Below are 362 nucleotides of genomic sequence, written 5' to 3' on the forward strand. Positions count from 1 at the left end.
GGAGGAAGATTGGCGAGGTGGTGGTGGTGGTGGTGGTGATGTTGGGTGGTGGTAGTGATGGTGGTGGTGATAGGGGGGTGGGGTAGGAGGGTGTGTCTTTCTCTCTCAGTTTTTCTCTCTTTCTCTCTCTCTCTTTCTCTCTCTCTCCCAACCCAATGAGAAATCGTAGAGAAGAGGAGGAGGAGGAGGAGGAGGAGAAGGAGGATGTAGGTCGTAGTAGTAGTAGTGGTAGTGGTGGTAGTGGTGGTGGTGGTGGTGGTGGTGAATTTGGGAAGGTTGTCTAAAAAAAAAAAAAGAAGAAAAAAAGAGCCATTATCGAGGTCTTCTGTGTAACTGGTTGACCTGTCCTGTGGTGGTGGTGG

Source organism: Eriocheir sinensis, chromosome 44 (assembly GCF_024679095.1).
Source record: "Eriocheir sinensis breed Jianghai 21 chromosome 44, ASM2467909v1, whole genome shotgun sequence".
In the NCBI taxonomy this organism is placed as follows: Eukaryota; Metazoa; Arthropoda; class Malacostraca; order Decapoda; family Varunidae; genus Eriocheir; species Eriocheir sinensis.